Source organism: Bufo gargarizans, chromosome 5 (assembly GCF_014858855.1).
Source record: "Bufo gargarizans isolate SCDJY-AF-19 chromosome 5, ASM1485885v1, whole genome shotgun sequence".
Lineage (NCBI taxonomy): Eukaryota > Metazoa > Chordata > Amphibia > Anura > Bufonidae > Bufo > Bufo gargarizans.
The window spans coordinates 180,567,168-180,589,496 of record NC_058084.1 but is presented as its reverse complement, the minus strand read 5'-3'; the positions used below and the strand labels follow the sequence as shown (position 1 = coordinate 180,589,496).

The 22,329-nt window shown below is 40.6% G+C and overlaps 1 long non-coding RNA gene across 1 annotated transcript; it reads left to right on the top strand.

Annotated features, from left to right (window-relative positions):
* The first annotated feature begins 11,499 nt into the window (after window positions 1-11,499).
* LOC122938987 lies at window positions 11,500-20,521 on the top strand. The gene is made up of 3 exons (XR_006390074.1): window positions 11,500-11,673; window positions 15,092-15,113; window positions 19,843-20,521. It is a non-coding gene; the product is annotated as an uncharacterized LOC122938987 (long non-coding RNA).
* Window positions 20,522-22,329: the final 1,808 nt, after the last annotated feature.

Below are 22,329 nucleotides of genomic sequence, written 5' to 3'. Positions count from 1 at the left end.
ACATGCCAATAACACAGAAGAGCAAGGATCCTGTGTGGATTCTGAGTACTTCACTTCACTGTTGCATCTATATTGTATTATAGTTTTTTCTAAGTGCGGCCCATTTATCCGGCCAAGTTTTAGACCCCTGATATAGTTCATAAAAAAGGGCAGTTTGCTGTTTAAGTGCTTGTATAAAAAATCATCTTCTGTTCACTGCAGAACAGGTAATAGAGATAGCTTTTACCCCTGTAGTTGCATTACAGCATAAGTAAAAAAGGGACTATAGTGTCAACTGCCAGAAGTGGAAGGAGACCAATTCTGTCCAGAGCCCACCTCCAGCAGCACAGATTAGCAGCAGCACCAAGGGGGAAACATGGAAGCAAAAAAATATATACTGTATATACAGTATATGCAAAAGATGTTTTTATGCCAAAAATTTTTAAAGTTACTACTAACAGCCTTTGAGCCTTTGAAAATTATTCATGGGATAATCCTTTTAAGAAAATGTAGCAAAGACTAAAAACAGCTATTTATTTCAAATACTACTAAAACTGTTATTCTAACAATTTGTAGTGGAGAAGTCATATCTGCCCCAGCTGTGGTTAATTATCTAACTAATATCAGTTTTTCTGGCTGGGCAATGAGCCAGAACTGTGGAGCCGTTCCAGCGTTATACTAATTTCATTTTATGTTAAAACAAAAACATAACTACGCTGAATCACATGGACATCTTTTCATGTGAAAAGACTAAAACATGTGTTACGTCTTATATGTCATGATTAATACTACCAAGACATCTGTAACTTTAGGATAAAATTCTGAGGTTGTGGAAAAATTGTAGCTCGAGGATTCAAAATTAAAAGTCTGCAAAAATTCACTTTAAGTTACAAAAATAAACACAATGTGCAATATTTTACCATATAACACTGAAATTGAAAGGATTGTCTGAGATTTCGTCCGGCAATAGCACCACATCGGTCCTTGGACACTGTTTGGCATCAGTCAGACCTATAATTGTACAGCATGTCCACACGTGGCTGATTTACTACAGGAATTTTCTTGTCAAATATAAGCTTCACACATCTGAATAGTTGTTTCTTCATCACGTACATAAATTTCTGTAAAATCCATTCCATAAATGGGACAGTTGCAGAAATTTCTGCAATAAATCTGTCAGAAGTGAAAATACCCTTGAAGACTATGGATACTTTTGAGGGAATTTTTTATGATTGTATTTTACTCATTTTGGGCTAAAATAATTTTTTTCAATGGGTCTGTATTAAATATCCTCAGCTGACTACAGAGGTTAAAAATCTGTCTATTTGCAGAATATCACTTCTCAGTCTCATCAGCTGACAGCTCTTGTGAAGCCTTATCTCTGATCTCCTGACCTCATAACCATTTAATATAACTAAACACTTATCAAACCAGTACGTATATGGATTAAATGAGTGTTTGTGAGGTCAGTGATAAGACTGCTCTTGAGCCATCAACTGACGAGACTGAGATGTGACACTCTGCAAACAGACTATTTTAACTCCTGCATCTCAAAAATAGCTGAACATTTTTGATAAAGACCAATTGAAAAAAATATTTTTAACCCCAAAAAATTGCCCTGGAGGTGTCCATAGCCTTCAACACCCTTCCCACATATGGATGTAACTGCATGTCCAGATAGCATGTGAGTTTCTACAATCGGGCGTACAGTTACGTTCAAAATCTTACCAGACTCTGTGACCTATACAGTGTCAAAGTCTCCATTCTCCTGAACAGAAGGCTTGCAGCTGGCAAGTTGCCAATCAGAGTGGTCCTTTGTCAGCAATCACTTTGATTGGTTAGTCTGTACAGACTAACCAGTCAGGGTGTACTTAAGCTGAAAATGCTGTCTGCAGGCTCTGATCTCCACATTTGGGACCATGGAGATCAGAGCTTGCAATACAGTACCACTCTGAGCCTCCCTTTGTGCCCCCTTTATTCTATCTGTGTCCCTTGTTCCTCCATTGAGCCCCCTGCAGCCCCCTTAGTCCACATGGCCTCTTGCGGCCTTACAGATTCTTGATGACAGTGGCTCAGCAACATATAGCTGACACTTTGGGCAATAGCCAAGTTCATTGCTGGGATCTATCCCAGCCGTTTTACAAAGGCCTCCAGGCTTGCCATGTACCGAAATAGGAGAAAGTGACCCCAGAAGTCCCCCAGCATATATAGCAAGGACAATGCCCGTATAATGAATAAGTATAGGGGGACACCCGAAAGTAAATAACTCGGTACAAGCTCCGAGCGTGACGGCAGAAAACAGAAGAAAAGAGCTTAGAGTACCATTAATTTAGAAAAATATATACGTTTTTATTGAATACATGATAAAAAACACACATATGATGAATGCCAAGGACAGGGTAAGGGAGCAGAGGAAAAGAAAACGAGCGCCATCCTGGATGGACACACTGGTCACATGATATAATATTCTATCAATATGGTTACTGTAAATATGGGAAAAAGACAAATAATAGTGTATGGTACAATGACCAACCCATAGATGCAGACCTGAAAAATAATAAATTGTGAACGGTGAGTGGAGATCAAAAAATGGTCAAACGGCCATGGCTATAGTGCATAATGAATAAATGGTACAAAAAACATGGATCATGCAGAGTGTAGACTATGTACCAAAAGATCAGCAATGATGGACCAGGCGAAAATAGCTCAGCGTTGGCAGCACATAGCCATGGCTGGGAGCCAGTGATCAAACACTCACCGATATAGGACCAGTTGTGAACAGAAAACCAGGATGGCGCTACCCCAACGCGCGTTTCGGCGTGCCTTCGTCAGGGGGTAGCGCCATCACTGCGGACCAGGTATTTTATGTCTCCCTCAGCCAATGAAAAGAGCAGCACTAACTCGTCTCCAGGTGTGTTGGTGAGGTGGCGCGCGCAGTCCGCATACGGTCACTTCCGGCAATCCCACGGCCGGCGTCCCGCCGACACGCCCATATCACCTGACACAGTCACATGATCGGGCGGCATGACGTCCGGACGCGCGGGCGTGAGACGCCGCAGGTGGCGACGGACGGCGCGCGCACGCAACACAGAAGCGGAGGAGGGACGGGACATCAGTGCCTCAATAGAAAATGTAATGCGCAGAATTTAGAAACACACATATGCTGGCATATCAAATTATACAATTTTATGAATAGCCCTGCATTCGCTCATCGTAGGTATACACATATAAAGATGACAACATACGTTTTTACAAGTAATGTAACATAATGTAAATCTCATGATTACATATAAATAGATTTTTAATACTGTAAATACTGAATATATTCATAATAGACACATGTATGTACACTTTCATCAAATGTGACAATTTCATCAGATGTGACATAGCATAGATATATAAATATATGAATATATAATTCATTAGCATGATAGACGAAATTGGGATATAGGCAACAAGGGACACATCCCAGTTAGGATAATGCCAACAATAATTAAATAGAGGAAATAGAAAATTCATACATCAACTATAGAGTGGATTCCGGCAAAAAACATGCGTGAAGAATAAACATGATTAAAAATAGGTAATAAACTTAGAAAAGACAACCATATTGATACCCATGATAATGAAATGCATGATAGTGAAAATAAATAAATATATAAATATTAAATATACAATAGAAATCTATATACATAAATAAGACAAGATACAAGGTCATATGGACCAATCAGAAGGATTCAATAAGGAAACTAGATAAAGTGCCAAAACAGTTTACATGCCATTTGAGAATTATATTCAATAATGGCCTTGAGAATGAAGGTGCATGTGAAGTGCTGGTGCATGGATGTGAGGAGGTGAAGAATGGTGAAGAAAATAATAAAAAGTGTGAAGGGGGGAAATGGGTGAAAATAAGGTACTGAAGAACATAGGTTGTCAAATAGATAGATGATCCGAGATCCATAGACACATGAAAGTACTTAATTGACATCCATAATTGAATCATAATATCAAATGGGTTGATCGACAATGGCGTAGCTGGGCTTCTGAAAAGATGGACAGCCACAACAACAAAATCCAATATTACTTCGAATAGAAGAATAATGAGGCAGACGTCCCTGCAAAGCGATGTAAAAGTGCTGTAGAGGAAGACAAGAGAATAGATAAAAGAATAAGAAAGTTAATAAAATTTGTGGATAAATAACACACATGCTGTTAAAAGAAAATTGGGTCCACAAACGTGGGCCCAGCGGTTACAAAAAAGCAGAGAATCCCAGATTTTCATTTAGACCCTCGGGACGTAATGTCCCGAGGGTCCAAATCCAGCGGCTTTCACACTGAGCTAGCCTTTTAGATACACATCCCGCACGGAGGTCCACCTGAATACAGTCTGACCCGCATAAAAATGGATTATAAAGCCAGGGAACTATCTTGGTTATCCCAACTCGATGCTGTTTTCAGGGATGAGGGAGCAGCGGGTGGTCCCAGCAGTGGCACGATTAAGGAGACCCAGGCTTCACTCCAGCGGCTGCTACACAAGAGGGCACGGACGTGGTGGAACAAGGCCTTCCTGGAAAGGTACCTCCAGAGAGGCCTCATACCGCGCGGCCTAAGGATACAGGTCTTCCCGTCATTTCCCATTGAGGATGACACCTTCTCCTCTAAATGGGAGGAGATCTGCAATCAAAGCTCCTTTAAATTTATTGAGCTGTTGATTGGCCATGACAAAAAGAGCCTTGAACAAATAGATAATGATATTGATTCCCTCCAGGCGAGTCTATCCAGTAATTGCAGCGCTGAAAATTTGAAAAGTTTTCAAGAACATCTAAACATTCAATACCCGATTTGGGAAAAGGAGATACAGGGAACCAAAATACAGAAATTCTCCAGGGATAATAACGATTTACAACAAAACCGTGTCTATAAATGGAAAAATAAGGAAGCTGGTAACCATAGACATAAGAACCGGTCACGCAGCAGATCTTCCTCAATGTCCTCCGTATCTTCTACTGGGGACTCCCAGACACAGGACATCAACCCTACTCGCCTTACCCGCAATAAAAGAAAAATGGAGCATGGAAATGGCCCCGGTGGAAAGAGACAACTGGAATCTACCGTGATTACGAAACCACCGTATAACGAGCCTAAGGTAATTAACCTATCTGGTCATGCCCTCTCTAGGACAGATGTCTCCCTTTTGGAGAAGGGCTTGTCATATGCACCCAGTTGCGGTTTTGATTGCTTCACTGCTATTAAGGATTTACATCTTTTTGGGCGGTCCCTAATGATGAAGAGGTGGCATGCTAGAGGTGACTCCACGGGAACCCTTAATACCGAGGATGAGCAACGGGCTTTACGTGTGTTGGAGGATTTATTGGCGGAACAAGAGGGACCAACCGCCAATGTTACTGATTTGATACCCTCTGAGATCAGAAAAAGATCCACCAAGTTTCCCCCCTTGTCATTATGTCCGGCTATAGACCTTTTTGTCAAGGCTGTTAGTAGAGATTTTAAACAGATACCTCTGTCAATACGATATGACAACTTGAATAAGGATCAACGACACAGCCTTGGCAAGATAAAAAACATCAAAGACGTTGTCTATAAGCCGGCTGACAAGGGGGGAAATTTGGTGATCTGGCCTCGGAGGATGTATCTGGCGGAGGCTTATCGACAGCTGAATGACCCAGTCTGTTACCAAAAATTAACGTTTAACCCCTCCATCTCTTACAGTAATGAATTGATGAAACTCCTGGATATGGGTCTAGAGAAGAATATTATCTCCAAGAAATTATACGAGGCTCTTATTGTCCAGGAACCCGCCATTCCTACCTTATACCTTCTGCCGAAGGTTCATAAGAACACATCTGTGCCCCCAGGTAGGCCCATTATCTCTGGGTGTAACAGTATGGTTGAGGGTGTGTGTAAACTGCTGGATTTTCACTTGAAACCCCTTGTAGAGACCCTACCATCCCATGTCAGGGATACATCTGATTTCCTGAAAAGGATACAGGGAATCACACTTGAGGATGACAATATCATGGTGACATGTGATGTTGAATCTCTTTACACCAGCATTCAACATGTGGATGGGTTAAGGGCAGTGGAATTTTTTCTATCCGCCAGCAACTTACCCAAGGAGTTCTCCTCATTTTTGCTGCAGCTTTTGAGGTTTGTACTCACACGGAACTTTTTCTCCTTTAACGGGTCCTTCTTCCTACAGCTCCAGGGAACAGCAATGGGAGCAGCCTGTGCACCTGCATATGCCAATCTGTTCCTGGGGCTGTGGGAGAGGGACCTCTTCCTGTCAGACGGACACGTCGTCATGGACCGCGCCATTCTATGGGCGCGGTACATTGACGACGTCTTCATGATCTGGCAGGGTACGGAAGAACAACTCCATGATTTTTTCAAGCTCCTTAATACGAACTCCAGGAATATTAAATTAACGTATACACACCATAAATATAGGGTGGATTTTCTGGATGTGTCCGTCTTTAGAAATCGCGATGGACAGATCGGAACTGATGTCTTCCGCAAGGAGACAGCCGTTAATTCCTACCTGCACGCAACCTCCCTACACCCTAGGAATACCATCTCCGCCATTCCCATCGGCCAATTCTTACGCATCCGCCGGATATGCTCCGACGATGCTACTTTTGAGAGGCGAGCCGGTGAGTTGAAGGACCGTTTCCTCAGGAGAGGCTACAGTCACCGCTCTATCAAAAAGGCATACCGGCGGGCCAAGCTGCAGGGACAGGCTCAACTTCTCCAAACAAAGGGAGATAAGACACCTGACAATAGGATCCGCTTTATAAGCAAATATCACTCCCAATGGGATGAAATGAGGAATTGTCTAGCCTCACATTGGCCGATCCTATTGACTGACCCGGTCTTGGAAAGACTTTTACCTCCACGACCTTTGGTCACAGCTCGCAGGGCCAACACCCTGCGTGATAATTTAGTCAGAGGTTATCTTCAACCAACCCTCCCCCCCTGTTTTTCGGACAGGGCAGTCCCAAGACTGGTTTCAGACCGTGTGGCAAATGCTCTGCATGCCCTAACATGGAGCGGTCCTCTGACTTCACAGACTCCTCGGGCACCAAAACATTTAGGATTAACCATACCCTCACATGCTCCAGCACACGAGTAGTCTATTACGCCTACTGTCCTTGTCCTAAGATCTATGTAGGCCTTACGACACGAGAACTCCGCGTCCGTGTGAGGGAGCATGTGAGGGATATCCTAAATGCACAAGAACAAAAGGATGGTGAGGTTCTTAAACCGATTGCAAGGCATTTCAGGGAATTCCACTCATGTAACCCGAAATTCCTCAAAATCAAGGGGATTGATTGTATTCAGGTGGACCTTCGTGCGGGATGTGTATCCAAGAGGCTAGCTCAGTGTGAAAGCCGCTGGATTTGGACCCTCGGGACATTACGTCCCGGGGGCCTAAATGAAAATCTGGGTTTCTCTGCTTTTTTGTAGCCGCTGGGCCCACGTTTGCGGACCCAATTTTCTTTTAACAGCATGTGTGTTATTCATCCACAAATTTTATTAACTTTTTTATTCTTTTATACTTTTTTCTTGTCTCCCTCTACAGCACTTTTACATCGCTTTTTAGGGACCTCTGCCTTATTATTTCTTGATTCGAAGCAATATTGGATTCTGGTGGCCATCTTCTCAGAAGCCCAGCTACGCCATTGTTGATCAACCTATTTGATATCATGATTTAATTATGGATGTCAATTAAGTACTTTCATGTGTTTACGGATCTTGGGATCATCCATCTATTTGACAACCTATGTCTTTCGTACCTTATCTTCACCCATTTTCCCCCCCACACATTTTTTATTATTTTTTTCACCTTCTCACCTCCTCACATCCATGCACCAGCACTTCACATGCACCTCCATTTTCAAGGCCATTTTTGAACATAATTTTTCAAATGGCATGTAAACTTTTTTGGCACTTCATTTAATTTTCTTCATTGAATCCTTTTGATTGGTCCATATGACCTTGTATCTTGTTCCACTTATGTATATAGATCTCTATTGTATATCCAATATTTATATATTTATTTATCTTCACCATTATGCATTTCATTATCATGGGTATCAATATGGTTGTCTTCTCAAAGTTTATTACATATTTTTAATCATGTTTATCCTTCACGCATGTCTTTTGCCGGAATCCATTTTATAGTTTATGTATGAATTTCCATTCCCTCTATTTAATTATTGTTGGCATTATCCTAACTGGGATGTGTCCCTTGTTCCTTATATCCCAATTTCGTCTATCATGCTAATGAATTATATATTCATATATTTATATATCTATGCTATGTCACATCTGATGAATTTGTCACATTTGATGAAAGTGTACATACATGTGTCTATTATGAATATATTTAGTATTTACAGTATTACAAATTTATCTATATGCAATCATGAGATTTACATTTGTTACATTACTTGTAAAAACGTATGTTGTCATCTTTATATGTGTATACCTACGATGAGCGAATGCAGGGCTATTCATAAAATTGTATAATTTGATATGCCAGCATATGTGTTGCTTCTAAATTCTGCGCATTACATTTTCTATTGAGGCACTGATGTCCCGTCCCTCCTCCCCTTCTGTGTTGCGTGCGCGCGCCGTCCGTCGCCACCTGCGGCGTCTCACGCCCGCGCGTCCGGACGTCATGCCGCCCGATCATGTGACTGTGTCAGGTGATATGGGCGTGTCGGCGGGACGCCGGCCGTGGGATTGCCGGAAGTGACCGTATGCGGACTGCGCGCGCCACCTCACCAACACACCTGGAGACGAGTTAGTGCTGCTCTTTTCATTGGCTGAGGGAGACATAAAATACCTGGTCCGCAGTGATGGCGCTACCCCCTGACGAAGGCACGCCGAAACGCGCGTTGGGGTAGCGCCATCCTGGTTTTCTGTTCACAACTGGTCCTATATCGGTGAGTGTTTGATCACTGGCTCCCAGCCATGGCTATGTGCTGCCAACGCTGAGCTATTTTCGCCTGGTCCATCATTGCTGATCTTTTGGTACATAGTCTACACTCTGCATGATCCATGTTTTTTGTACCATTTATTCATTATGCACTATAGCCATGGCCGTTTGACCATTTTTTGATCTCCACTCACCGTTCACAATTTATTATTTTTCAGGTCTGCATCTATGGGTTGGTCATTGTACCATACACTATTATTTGTCTTTTTCCCATATTTACAGTAACCATATTGATAGAATATTATCTCTTGTGACCAGTGTGTCCATCCAGGATGGCGCTCGTTTTCTTTTCCTCTGCTCCCTTACCCTGTCCTTGGCATTCATCATATGTGTGTTTTTTATCATGTATTCAATAAAAACGTATATATTTTTCTAAATTAATGGTACTCTAAGCTCTTTTCTTCTGTTTTCTGTTGCCATGTACCGAAGTCTGCCAGGGTCTGATCAGGCTAAATGTCAGTGTACATTCGAGAGTATGATAGTCTGCAATAGATCACTATTGCAGAGTGTTGTACAGACATAAGGCCCATTGGATCTTCATGATCCAAGTGGGACTTGATACAAAAAAAAGTATAAAAAAAATAGCTTTTTCCCATATCCACTCATTTATAATTAATTAAAAATGTACAAAAATAAAATAAACTACACATAATTGGTATCACTACATCCATAACGATATAAGTGGATCATGCTATTTATCCCACACGGTGAACACTGTAAAAAAATAAAAAAACAATGACAGAATTGCTGTTTTTGTCACCTCATCTCCCAAAAATATAATAAGTTATAAAAAGTCATATGTATCTCAGAATGGAACCAATAAAAACTGTAGCCCACCCTGCAAAAAACAAGGCCCTACATAGCTACGTAGGCGTAAAATAAAAATATTACGGATGTTAGGATTTGGCAATGCGAAATATAACTTATTTTTAATTAAAAAAGTGATTTTATTCAGCAAAGGTCTGAGATAAAACATGAAAAAACTATATAAATTTGGTATCGCCATAATATAATATATACAGCATAAAAGATAACAATAAAAACACTGACAGAATTGCAATTTTTGCTCTCCTCGCCTCCCAAAAGATGAAACAAAAAGCCATCAAAAAAGTCATATGTACCCCAAAATTGTACCAAAAAATAATACTTTCTCTCCTGCAAAAAAAAAAGACCTGAGACAGCAACACTGGCAGAAAACTAAAAATGTTATGGATGTTAGTATATGACGATGCAAAAAATAATGTATTTTGAATTTAAAAAGTGACTTTATTCTGGCAAAGTAGCAAAACATGAAAAAACTATATAAATTTGGTTCCATAACCATATTGACCCACAGAAAAAAATTATCATATCATATATCCTGCATGGAGAACTCCATGAAAAATAAAAAAAACACTGACAGAATTAAAATTTTTGCCCACCTCACCTCACAAAAAATGAAATAAAAAGCGATCAAAAAGTTATTTGTACCCCAAAATAGATTCACGTTAAACAAATAAAAGGGTGTACATCTACTAATAAGAATGTATCACTGCCTGTAAAGACGCTAAGAATAAAAATAATAAATCTTTATTGGTAATCGTTAATAAAAATAGGGTGGCACCCGGGTACGGGCTATTGACAAACATACAAAGTCTTCCAAACAAAATAACACCAGGAGGACAACATTAGGGTAATGATGGGATCCTCAGGTATTGGTAAAAACCAGAGTACTCACTAGGGAACGTAAGGGAATGCAAGTCAGAGAAACCGAAGGCAACAGTAATATCATCCAAAATCTGACTGCACTCTCTGGTACATCAATAAAGTCCCTATAACCCTATAAATAGAGTGCTAACTCTAATTAATATTGGATACCATGTGCTCGGTAGTGGCACATACTTGCTACCTAATAAAGATTGCACTCTAGTATTAGACTGTAGAGTTCAAATGTCCGATTGGACGGCGGTGATTTCATCTATGGAGCATAATAATGTGGCATACACTAGTAACAGAGTGCTATAAATACCTACAAGCCTATTATAAAGACTAGTGATGAGCAGCATAGGCAATATTCATTTTCACGATATTTCACACATTTTTGGCTTAATATTCTCCATAAATTCACAAATTCTAGAATTTGTGATCTCCAGTCATTTTCTTGATTGCGAAAATCGTCAATGTAATATGCGCATATTGCACGCGCAATACAGGTGTGGCTCACTTTTGATACATTTTCCAAGCTGCTAGAAGTTTCGTGAGACTGGAGAAAATAAATGCACAGTACAGTAATTCCTATCACACTACCTAACACCCTGCACTAGAACCTGTCTGCTACACTATATCACTATCTAACCTACACTATCTCCCACTAACTATCTGTATTATATATATAAGAGCTAACTATCTAATGTAATTGAATAAGGATCCAGATGACTCAGCAAAGCACAGAGCACATCAGTGATACTGCTCTCTCTCTCTCTCTCTCTCTCTCAGAACTGCAAAAACAGCAGAAAATGGCTGCTGGGGAGTTTCCTATTTAGTAAGGGCTAGGCAACTTTCCTATTGGTTGCTAGGGATGTTGCTAAGCTCAGACAAAGATATTGCAGCCTTCTCATTGGCCCACAAGCAAGAAGTAGTGAATGGCTCCTCCTCCCTCAGCCAGCGTACTGCAAGTATGCAATCCCGGCCAGGTAAGCACATATAAATAGCGGGAAGCCCAAGCAGCCATGTAGAAATGAGCAAATAAGAGGGATGTGTATGGAAAAGGGGAACAGTGTCGCAGGAGACCCACAACAGAAAGCCAAATACGGGTGAAACAGAATAAACAGAATAAATAAAGATTAAGATTAATAAGATAGGGCTGGTGTAAGCAGAAGAGGTGCACCACCAAGCCGATTGTGTATGAAAAAACTAATATGTATCAAATCTTTTTTTTTACACAATAAAAGCACACAGAGCTATGGGGACTAGGTATTGCGGATGTGCTAGAGGCGATCTAGCAACCCATGACCTCAGCTCTATAGACAAAATCTTGGTGACAGGTTTCTTTTAAACCGATTCTATAGGTCATTATGCCTCAAAGCACATTTTTCACAACCACGTGATCATGATACACCCATTGTATCTATTTCTCCCAGTACCATGTCAATTTCACACTTAGGCTTAAAGAACAAAATTAGTTTTATGCCCCCCAAAACACATCATGGAATTGAGACCTTTATTAATTTTGTTGCTAAAGAAATACAAGCAAATATTAATTATTTTAAAAGAGGGGAATATCCCTCTCAGTCTACCCTCTCTAACGTTGAATCCTTGGAACTTCTAACATAAAAAAATGACAAATCTATCACGATCAAACCCGCCATTGTAGTAATGGATACATCATACTATATAAACGAGATCAGACAGCAACTAGCTGACACAGATACTTTTGAACTTACAAACATAAACCCTACCCATAAAATAGGAAAATAAATTGACTCCTTCCTGGACTTTTACCTCTCTGAAGGTACTATTGATAAGGCAACTGCTATTTTTCTACATAACGAACACTCCATTACACCGGTTCTATATACCCTACCTAAAATTCACAAAAACCTTTGAGAGCCATCTGGATGCCCAATAGTAGCATCCACAAATTCTATTTTAGCGCCACTTTCAATCTTTATTGAAAACCAAATCTTATCTTTTGGACACATCGCAATTCCTTCAGATGATTTCTACACTTAAACAGATTTCCCCTGATGCCTTTTTAGTGACAATGGATGTTGACAGTCTTTACACCTCTATTTCACATGCCAAAGGAATACAAGCTGTTACCTTATTTGTATCTACCTGTTCCCTATCCACAGCACAGCAATCTTTCTGTATTAAATTGCTTCATTTTGTTCTCTACAAAAAAACTTCTTTGTTTGGTAATGATTATTTCAAACAAAAGAAGGGGACCGCAATGGGGGCCAATGTGGCCCCTCCCTACGCTCACCTGTTCATGGCCAAAATCGAGGAGGATCAAATATATCCAAATAATCTATTTAAGGCACATGCACTAGTTTGGCGCAGATATATTGATGATATCTTCTGCATTTGGACAGGTGACAGACAATCTCAACACTTTTTTTGCATATCTCAATAATATTGACAGAGAGCTTCAATTTACGGTCCATATAGATACATCCAATATACATTTTTTAGACACCACAGTAATAAAGTAAAAGAATATACTTAATCACCAGTCCGCAAAATGCTGCAGGTCCGTGGAGTGTTGTGGGGTAGATTACACTTTCAAGGAATGTACATAAAAAGTCCGGACCGCGCGTGTCATAAATAAAAGGTATAAAACAGAATTTTTTCTTTCTTTTTCTTCCTCCCTTCAAAAAGTAACCGAGGTCTGCAGATCTCCTATTAATGGATATCCTGCAACTTACAAAGAAAAACAATAGTGTAGATCCGTATGGTTGTTCTGCCCTGTGATACACAGGTTGTACTTACACGACACTCCTTCAATATCGAGCGTATCACAGGTTTCCTCTGCAGTTTAGTTGGTTCTCCGCAGGGAAGGTGCACGTTCACACACTGCTACACAGGGTTCAACCACGGGCTTGATTACAGCATATGCCTGGTGAGTCTACTGGGATTCTCAACTTCTTTAAGTTCACAATTTTCTGTGGATACAAGTTGCTCCCACCATAGTGAAGCTCTGATAGCTATTTTAAAAAGGTTTATTAGTACATACTTACAAACATGCACTTAAAATCGCATAAAAATCCCAGCGTCTTTACTCCTTGCCCGACCCAGGTTTCGCTCCTTGAGCTTCGTCAGGGGCACACATCATCTTTCCCTCCCCCTTCTCTTTTATTTGGTAGGTGAGCATTAAACGAGCACCTGATGTGTTGCTCTAAACGCCTCCTCTATTTTCTCTACCATTTAACCCAGTGCTTGTATCCATTAGTTCTCAATGGGGAAATACCGCAGTGCTCTTAATCCTAATTCACATGGGGATGGTTGTATCATACACTTCTATAGTTTTTTTTTTAAATTATCTGCAGACCTCGGTTACTTTTTGAAGGGAGGAAGAAAAAGAAAGAAAAAATTCTGTTTTATACCTTTTATTTTTGACACGCGCGGTCCGGACTTTTTATGTACACCACAGTAATAAAAATGTCAACGGGGAACTGAGTACGGATCTTTTTACCAAGCCCACAGGAATACTCTATTACTTTATTCTAGCTGCCACCCCAAGAACACAAAAAAATCACTTCCTAGGTCACAATTCTCTAGGGTTTACAAAATAGTAAGTGACCCACACAAAAAAGGACTCTGTCTATCTGAAATGGTTAAAAAAGTTGAGGATAGAGGTTATCCAAGTAACTTACTCCTTCAGGAAGAGACTAGAGCTAGAAGTTTACCTTTGGTGGTCACTTACCATCCGTTTACGTAAAAAATACAACAAATTATTCAGAAACACTGGCCTCTTCTTAATAAGTTTTATCCTAATATACCGGAATTTATGAACCCAATAAGGGTGCGCTACAAGCGCCCTAGGACTTTACGTGACACGCTAGTCAAGGCTGATATAGGTTCTTTTAAAACTCTATCCAAACAGACCACACTGGCCCCACCAAAAACAGGTACATTTCCATGCTTAAATTGCGCACAATGCAAAAACGTTATGAGAGATGACACATTTACTCATCCCCTATCAGGTAAAATATACCAAATATGGGGACAATACAGTTGTGCTTCATCTTTTGTTGTCTATTTGATCAAGTGCCCATGCGATCTCGCATACGTTGGGGAGACTTCCCAATGTGAGCGAGACCGCATTTGTAAACACAAGTCGTATATGTGATGTAAAAATCTGAGCTCTCTATACCCCAACACTTCATTAATAATAAACACCACATCAGTCAATTGAAATTTAAAATTTTGGAACAAGTTCCAATTCCATGGAGGGGTGGCAATCGAAAACTTCTATTAAGGAAACGGGAGGCCTATTGGATCCACAGGCTCAAAACCGTGGCACCAATGGGCCTCAACCGTGACTTTGATCTGGTGATTTAATTTAAGCCTTGTTACTAATTGCGATTCTTTCGCCTTTTCTCTCAACAGGCTAGATGATAGCAGCAATGAGGTACAGATATTACTCCTTAGTTTATAATAATTCCTAATACTAACCGTCTACTAATATATACTAATTTATACACACATTTAGACTCACCTCTTTCTAAATATAATGCTGGGTATCCGTCATATGTGTCTTGAATTTTTCATTTTGTATATTCATTGTGCAGGTTTTGTAATGTCTGTTGTAATTGTATTTGTGATTTCTTTTCACATATATGCTTGTTAATTTTTCTTGTTACAAATTTTTGCACGTCTCTGGTTCCAATTTATCTACCTAGATAGATTTACTTGTTCTACTACATAGATAAACAACAATTAGTAGAAAACACACTTTTTTTTCACTTACAATTCAAGTAAGGGCATCGATCGCGATGGGTTTGCCCATACTTAGTATCTGTGCATGCGCACGCTTACCCTGACATCATAGGCTGACTCCCGAGGACCCGCCCTATCACCTAAATCCACACTTCATCTTCAGTTGGCTACCACGCATGTGCGCGCTCTCTCTGACGTCAGACATCTGACATCAGATGCTCCTGTCACATCGCCTGCATCTTTCATAAGCGGGACATGCGCACTAGCATGCCCTAGACGCCATCCACCTCCATTACTCTGCTACACTCTAGGTATGTGCTCTGCGCCTATTTTGCATAAGCTACTACTTATCTCTGCATATAAACGGCACCTAAACTTCCGATAGGTAATATTGTGTCTCTGCTCCTGATATGCATTGTTTCCTATTGATATTTATAGCTACTGATATAACCTAAACTTCCTATAGGTAATATTGTGTCTTTGATATTGACAATTGCTCTTGATATTCATTGCTGCCTATTGACAAGGATAGCTTAACTGATATAACCTAAACATACCGTACAATGTAAAATATGGTTTCTGGATATATCCTAGCCTCTTCTGGTGACTTGTACATATTGGATTTTCTACCTATGGATACAGATCTCTGTTTATATAATATGTATGCATCTCATACTGTTTATGACATTTATTTGTATTTTTATTTTCTCTTTTCCCCAATTTGTACTGAGATTCATACTTTTATACTTATGGGTCAGACTCAACACTGTATATATTATATACAGTATTTATAGGCTGTGAACAAGGTCCAGGAAGGACCGAAACGTTGGCCATCTTTGCGGTTGACATAATTGGATGGAATAAAATATTACATTTATTGGCAGTCTACATCCGTGCACCGTGATCTCCTTTCTCTATGTAAGAGTGGGGACAGTGGCAGCGGCAGTAATGGCCCCATGACAGAGAAGGGGACGGTGACAGTAGCTGTGACAAAGGTGGCGCCGTGACAGAGTGGCAGCAATGGAAATAGTGGCCCCATGACAGAGTGGGGAAGGTGGAAGTGACAGTAGTGGCCCAATGACAGAGTGGGGACGATGGCAGAAGCAGTAGCAGTGGCAGTAACCATGAGGAAAAATGGCCCCATGACAGAGTGGGGAAGGGCGGCAGCAGCAGTGGTACTTAGGCTGTGTTAACATTACTGTTTATGTTTCTGTTTTTCTGATCCATCAGAAGAACATAAAACAAAACAAAAAAACAATCCTGCTAATCTATTAATCAATGTGGAGACACCACAAACAATGGTGTATCACCCCAATTTGTGAATCAGGGCCAAATAGAATTACGAATAGAATAAAAAACAGATAAACTGTCAGCTTTTATAGCCATTTTGCATCAGTGTGAGCAGTCCATTTTCTGGTCGTTTATCCATTTAAAATGGCTGTTTTACATCAGTTCTGTTAAAAAAAAAGCCATTAAGTTCTGTTAAAAAAAAGGCGGTAATGCCAGCAATGGAAAAAAAATTGCAGGAACATTCGCTCTGCACTGGAGGCAGTAGTACCTGACACTCCCAGCATGATCATGTGACATCACCAGGCTAGGAGCGTCAGGTCCTACTGCCTCCAGCGAGGAGTGAGTGTTCCTGCGTTTGCAAGTGGAGCATTTCATTTTCTATTTTAACACCTGAAGGCCCTTCCTGACATAGTGTACCTGATTTTACCGACCAATGTCTGGCTGTGAAAACGGCCAAAAATAGTCCTATAAACTTTAACTGGTTTAGAACAATTAACATTGATTACAACTTTTATATCCAGGTGTTCATTTTTTTTTAATGTTGTTTACGTATGTATGTTTATTTAGGTTGAATTATTTTTGCCAACAAGATCTCTAGTTTTCCAATAGTAAGATAGTGGAATGATGGATGACCATTCAGACTAGATTGGCCTAATACGAGCCTAAAGTAAAGGCCCTGGGCCCCAATGCACTGTCTGCTATAGGGCTCCACACCTAGCATTTGCAAAGGCAAAGGGCCTTTGAGCCCAAAGACACAATGGCATGGGTGTGACTGCTACTTCTGCACACGGATAGGTACACATTGTGTAATATGAGCCATATTTTGCGCATCTTGATCAAGGTTGCCAAAAAGAATTTTTCTTTTTTTTTTATAACTTATCCCAAAATCATGTACAACCAACATATTTTACTGACAAATTGGAAAACCCTAAGGAATGATATAGATTATAAGTAATCCACGTCTATAGCTCAATATACTGATAGGAACTCATTACCAGCATTTACTGTCTGTTGTAAAATGATGATAATTACCATCAAAATAATCTAGTCATATACCACCAGACTCAAAAAATTCCATGACACTTCTATTTTTTTTTTACAGTCTGTCCAGAAATTTCTGGACGGTTGGCAACCCTGATCTTGATATAGTGAAAAATGAAACATGGTTCAAGAATGATTTTCTTCTGAAGGGAGTTTTCTCCTGGGAACAGCAGATGTCAGTACAACGCTTTCATCATAATCTGGTGTCCTGCAGCTCTCAGATCCTATATTCTAGACATATGGCTTAATAACTGCACATACAGACGTGGACAAAATTGTTGGTACCCTTTGGTCAATGAAAGAAAAAGTCACAATGGTCACAGAAATAACTTTAATCTGACAAAAGTAATAATAAATTAAAATTCTATAAATGTTAACCAATGAAAGTCAGACATTGTTTTTCAACCATGCTTCAACAGAATTATGTAAAAAAATAAACTCATGAAACAGGCATGGACAAAAATGATGGTACCCCTAACTTAATATTTTGTTGCGCAACCTTTTGAGGCAATCACTGCAATCAAACGCTTCCTGTAACTGTCAATGAGACATCTGCACCTCTCAGCAGGTATTTTGGCCCACTCCTCATGAGCAAACTGCTCCAGTTGTGTCCGGTTTGAAGGGTGCCTTTTCCAGACTGCATGTTTCAGCTCCTTCCAAAGATGCTCAATAGGATTGAGGTCAGGGCTCATAGAAGGCCACTTTAGAATAGTCCAATTTTTTCCTCTTAGCCATTCTTGGGTGTTTTTAGCGGTGTGTTTTGGGTCATTGTCCTGTTGCAAGACCCATGACCTGCGACTGAGACCAAGCTTTCTGACACTGGCTAGTACATTTCTCTCTAGAATTCCTTGATAGTCTTGAGATTTCATTGTACCCTGCACAGATTCAAGACACCCTGTGCCAGACGCAGCAAAGCAGCCCCAGAACATAACAGAGCCTCCTCCATGTTTCACAGTAGGGACAGTGTTCTTTTCTTGATATGCTTCATTTTTTCGTCTGTGAACATACAGCTGATGTGCCTTGGCAAAAACTTCGATTTTTGTCTCATCTGTCCACAGGACATTCTCCCAGAAGCTTTGTGGCTTGTCAACATGTAGTTTGGCATATTCCAGTCTTGCTTTTTTATGATTCGTTTTCAACAATGGTGTCCTCCTTGGTCGTCTCCCATGTAGTCCACTTTGGCTCAAACAACGACGGATGGTGCGATCTGACACTGATGTTCCTTGAGCATGAAGTTCACCTTGAATCTCTTTAGAAGTCTTTCTAGGCTCTTTTGTTACCATTCGGATTATCCGTCTCTTAGATTTGTCATCAATTTTCCTCCTGCGGCCACGTCCAGGGAGGTTGGCTACAGTCCCATGGATCTTAAACTTATGAATAATATGTGCAACTGTACTCACAGGAACATCTAGTTGCTTGGAGATGGTCTTATAGCCTTTACCTTTAACATGCTTGTCTATAATTTTCTTTCTGATCTCTTGAGACAGCTCTTTCCTTTGCTTCCTCTGGTCCATGTCGAGTGTGGTACACACCATATCACCAAACAACACAGTGATTACCTGGAGCCATATATAGGCCCAATGGCTGATTACAAGGTTGTAGACACCTGTGATGCTAATTAGTGGACACACCTTGAATTAACATGTCCCTTTGGTCACATTATGTTCTGTGTTTTCTAGGGGTACCATCATTTTTGTCCATGCCTGTTTCATGAGTTTATTTTTTTACATAATTCTGTTGAAGCATGGTTGAAAAACAATGTCTGACTTTCATTGGTTAACATTTATAGAATTTTAATTTATTATTACTTTTGTCAGATTAAAGTTATTTCTGTGACCATTGTGACTTTTTCTTTCATTGACCAAAGGGTACCAACAATTTTGTCCACGTCTGTATGTATTTCATATATAAATTTAATTTTAGTTGTCTATATTTTACAAATAGCCTTTCATCCTATGCATCTATGGATACAACATGCTCCATGTGACCTTGCACCTGGTGTTATGTGACTACATTTTATCACCAGCAAAATATTTCCCCTCCTAAGGAACCATTTAAAAATAACAACTTGTGCTTTTACTGTCTTCCAGAGAATGCCTAACCAAGTTCCAACTAAATGGGAAACACCATTAAAGGGGATGCCTGATCATTACTGATAAGCTGCAAATGGAAGCAAAGTTGAATGATATGCCAAGATAGAAACTTGAATAGGGTATAAGTATCTGATCAGTAGGGAGGGGGGGTTCATAAGGATGGTGGTCCTTGTCGTATTAATAAAGAAGGTTAAGCTTCATTCATTGTCTATGGGGCTGCTGGAGTAAGACCCTTGGATACTATACAACAAGGAGCTCCAATTTACTACTTTATTTCATCTCCCCCGTACACCAATATTTAGGCCACTTTCTTGTATGCATATATATATATATATATATATATATATATATCGAGCAAAATCAATTAGCACTGCAGAGCTGACGAAGTTGCACCAGGAGGCAGCAATATGCATGGGGTTCCACCTCCTTTTGGGTCTGGGATCTCCAATGCTTTATGTATCTCACTAAATTTCATATATTATTCTATTGCTTTTATTTAGGGGATTCACAGTATTTGTTCTTTGAGCATTGCTTATGCTGGACCTCACCACATTCTGGCAGAAATTATTATTATTTATTATTAAAGCACCATTCATTCCATAGCGAGGTACATATGAAAAGGGGTATACATACATAATACAGACAAATAAACCAAGTATGAACAAGACGAGTTACAAACTGGTACAGAAGGAGAGAGGGCCCTGCCCGTGAGGTCTTACAATCTACATGGTATGGGAGAAGGACACAGTAGGTGAGGGTAATGCTGGTCATTGCAGTATAGAGGCAGCAGGGTCACTGGTTGTAGGCTTGTCTGAAGAGGTGGGTTTTCAGGTTTCTTTTGAAGGATTCCACTGTAGGTGAGAGTCTGATATGTTGGGGTAGCAAGTTCCAGAGTGTGGGGGATGCACAGGAGAAATCTTGGAGGCACTTGTGGGAAGAGGTGATAAGAGGAGAGGAGAGAAGGAGATCCTGTGAGGATCGGAGATTGCATATGGGGATGTATTGGGAAAGTAGCTCAGAGATGTAGGGAGGGGACAGGTTGTGGACGGCCTTGTATGTATTTGCTAGTATCTTGAACTGAATTTGCTTGGTTCTGTGTTTAGTTGCTAATGTGCAGTTTGCTTCATTCACTGCCTTAATGTCACTGTACTAACCCAGGGATTTACCAGTGTAGTAACTCATACATTTACCAATTTACCTGCCTATGCATTTACCAATGTACTAACCTTCTAGTCAAGTCTGTTTCAAGTCTAGTTTGGTGTAGTTTCTTATGCTAGCCCTTCCTGGACTTCTGCCATCCCATTGCCTTTCCTATACCATGTGCCAAGTGTTATTGCGATTGCTATTCTAAATTTCAATTTGAATATCCAGTCTTACAAATTTGATTCTGTGTGTCAAAGTCCAGCTAGTCCTATTGTAAAGTCATTTCAACTATACCTTTGTCCCGGCTCAGCTGAAACTTCTTATTTATTCCAGAACTCCTCGGTTAACTCACCGATTGCATTCTTACCTGCTTTACTGAATCTGAACTTCTGTTTGATATCTGCCGTATGCGTCTTATGGGGCGAATGCTGCCGTTTACACTGATACACCACTGACCGCATGCTGCACAGCGTGGTCAGAGGTGGACGAGGGAGGAGGGGCTGGGGGCCGGCATCTAGTTTTGTAATGGCAGTGGGGCCCTGTGCAGTCATTGTATTCTATTGCACCGGGCCCCACTCACTGTACTAATCGTATCTAACTGCAGGCAATGTTTAACTATAGAATATCTTCAATCCAGCAGCCTGTACTTACGTCCGTAGCAGGCAGGAGGCAGGAGGCTGGGCGGGCACTGGCAGTGCAACTCACTACGTCACGTGCCTGCTCCGTCCACTTTATGAATGAAGCAGGCGGAGCTGGGCACGTGAATAGTGACTTACGCTGCCAGTTCCCGCCCACCCGCCCAGTCTCCTGCCTCCTGCCTGCTATCTGCTATAGACATAAGTACAGGCTGCTGGATTGAAGATATTCTATAGTTAAACATTGCCTGCAGTTAGATACGATTAGTACAGTGAGCGGGCCTGGTGCAATAGAATACAATGACTGCACTGGCCCCGCTGCCATTACAAAACTAGTGTACATGCCAGCCCCCACCCCCTGTATTTCGGGTCATTCACAATAAACAGGGACACTGTTATGGGGGGATCTGTGGATGACACATAGCATAAGATGCTATTTATCTGTCATCCACAGATCCCCCCATAGCAGTGTCATGCCATCCACAGATGCCCCCATAACAGTGCCATCCACAGACCACCATAACAGTGTCATCCACAGATACCCCATAACAGTGTCATCCACAGATACCCCATAACAGTGTCATCCACAGATACCCCATAACAGTGTCATCCACAGATACCCCATAACAGTGCCATCCACAGATATCCCATAACAGTGTCATTCACAGGCTACCATTAGTTCAAAGCCAACCAAAAGCACACCTTT